The following is a 3,042-nucleotide window of genomic DNA, read 5'->3' on the forward strand; positions in this document are numbered from 1 at the left end:
TTTTGTAAATCCCCAGCTCGTCGCAAAACTTCTTGAATTCCTCATTATCGAACTGTTTCCCATTATCAGAGATGAGGGTATAAGGAATTCCATAGAGGCATATTATGTTTTTGAAGACAAAGTCCTTGAGTTTCTTGGTGGTGATTGCGGCCAAAGGTTCGACTTCGGCCCATTTGGTGAAGTAATCCACCGCGACTACCGCATACTTGACCCCACCCCTACCAACTGGCGTGGGTCCAATAAGATTGATTCCCCATATGGAGAATGGCCAAGGGCTAGTCATGGTTATCAGCTGGTGGGAAGGAGCTCGCTGTATGCTCGCGAACCACTGGCACTTGTAACACTTTTTCACAAGGTTGAAGGTATCCTCTTAGAGAAGGGGCCAATAATACCCTTGACGAACAACTTTGTTGGCGAGAGATTGTGCGGTCGTGTGATTACCATAGATCCCTTCATGTATCTCCCTCATGATATAATCTGCTTCCTCATCGGTTACACATCGGAAGAGAGGGGCGCTAAACCCTCACTTGTATAATTGATCTCCTATAAGCGTGTAACGAGCAGCTCTAGTTCACATGGTTCTTGCCTCTACGTTGTCATTGGGCAAGGTCCCATCTCGGAGATACTGAATGATCGAGGTCATCTAGGAAATCGACTCGGTCACATTCATGGCCTGCTCAGGCGAACTGATATTAGGGATCTCTATGAACCAAACAAGAATACTTCTTGGCACGTCTGAGTCCAGTGACGAGGCTATCTTTGCCAAGGCATCCATGATAGAATTACTGTCTCTGGGGATCTGCGTGATCGTGAAGTGCTTGAATGGCTGGAGTGCGACCTTAGCTTTCTTCAGATAACTGATCATGTTTTCTTCCTTGGCCTAATATTCCCCTAGGATCTGGTTAACAACCAGCATGGAGTCGTTGTGGATGCTGATCGCGGTTGGTCCCATTTCTCTTACCAACCGCAGACCAGCGAGCAGAGCTCCATACTCAGTCTCATTGTTGGCCGCTTTAAACCCAAACCGAAGAATGCCATGAATGTGAGTCCCTTCGGGACTAAGGAGGAGAAGGCCTGCCCCAGCCCTTTTCCTGTTTGAGGATCTGTTGACATAAAGGCTCCAGGTTGACAGATTCTGAAAGGTTTCCTGGATGACTTCGTTGGCCTGTTGCTCAGATTCCTTAACCTGTTGATATGAGAATTTCGAGATGAAATCGGCAACGACTTGCCCTTTGATGGTTGCTTTCGGCCTGTACTGCAGATCTAACTAACTTAGTTCCATAGTCCACTTAAGCAACTTACCCAAAGCCTCTTGCCTCTAGAGGACTTGCTTGAGCAGATAGTTTATCAATACATAGATTGTGTTGGCGTGGAAGTAAGGTCACAATTTCCTGGAGGCGATCAGCAGGGCATAAGCTAATCGCTCCGTTTCTGGATAACGTATTTTGCCGTCCAGCAAACGCTTGCTCGCATAATATACTAGCCATTAGACCCTGTCTTCCTTTTGGATTAGAGCTGCACTGACCGCATATTGAGAAACAGACATATATAAGAGAAGGATTTCTTGAGGGAGAGCTTTGGACAGAAGAGGCAGCTTTTCGAGGTGCTCTTTAATGCTCTGGAATGTCTGTTCGCACTTGTGAGTCCATTCAAATTTCTTGTTGGCCCTGAGTATATTAAAGAATGGCAAGCAGCGATCTGTTGCCTTTGATATGAAGCGAATGAGCACCGCTATTCGCCCATTGAGACTCTGAACCCGTTTTCAGTTGGTCGGGCTTTTCATATCGAGGAGAGCTTGGATCTTTTCGGGGTTGATCTCTATTCCCCTCTGGTTAACCATGTACCGCAGGAATTTTCTCGAGGATACTCCGAACAAACACTTGAGAGGATTGAGCTTCATTTTGTATGTCCGAAGTATACCGAACATCTCAGCGAGATGCGTTATGTGATATGAGGCGACATGTGATTTGACCAGCCTGTTATCAACATAGACTTCCACTGATTTTTCGATCTGCTCGAAAAACATCTGGTTAACCAGTCACTGGTAAGTCGCCCCAACGTTCTTTAGGCCGAAGGGCATAACCTTATAGTAATACAACCCCCGATCTGCAACAAATGAGGTACGCTTTTCATCCGGCACGTATATTAGAATCTGATTGTATCCCGAGTAAGCATCCATAAAACTCAACAGCTTGTGTCCGGAGGTGGTATCAACGAGCTGGTCGATTCTCGGCAAGGGAAAGCTATCTTTTGGACAAGCTTTGTTGAGGTCGGTGAAGTCAATGCAGGTCTACCATTTGCCATTAGACTTCTTTACCAAAAACGGGTTGGCAACCCAGCTCGGGTAGAGTGCCTCTCAGATGGATCTGTTTACGAGGAGATTATCTACTTCAACTTTCAAGGTAGCCTATTGCTCTGGATCCATTGCTCTTCACTTCTGGCGGACCGGCCTGACCTCATTATCGATATTCAAGGCATACATATGATATTCGGGCTGATCCCGACTATGTTGGCATAAGTCCATGCGAACACGTCGATATTTTCCTTAAGGAAACTGGTCAGGTCGCTGGTGAGCTAGGGGTTGAGATTACTCCCAATTCTCAACACCCGGCTCGGCTTGGCTCGTTTTGATCGACCGATACTTCAGAAAGGTCCTCAATCAGCCCACTGTAAGGGCATTCCTGGATACGAGGATCTATGTTATCCTCGACTAGGCTAGGTGTGGTTCGATCCCACTGATCGCCATTGCCTGTTCAGGGATGCCAAGGGGAGTGCCTTTTCCCTTGTACGCCATCTATACTGCCCTTACATAACAGTCGCGAGATGTATGTTGAGATCCGCTTACTTCCCCTATCCCCATCGGGGTGGAGAACTTCATCTTGAGATGGTAGATCAAGGTGACTGCTTTGAAGCTTCTTAGTAGAGGTTATCCTAGGATGCCATTGAAAGCGGACGGGTAGTCCACTACTAGGAACTCAGTAATTTTGGTTACCTCGTTGGTGTCACCCAATGTGATCGGGAGCGAGATCGTCCCCTTGGGGA

The sequence above is a fragment of the Pistacia vera genome, unplaced genomic scaffold (assembly GCF_008641045.1).
Source record: "Pistacia vera cultivar Batoury unplaced genomic scaffold, PisVer_v2 Contig563, whole genome shotgun sequence".
NCBI lineage: Eukaryota > Viridiplantae > Streptophyta > Magnoliopsida > Sapindales > Anacardiaceae > Pistacia > Pistacia vera.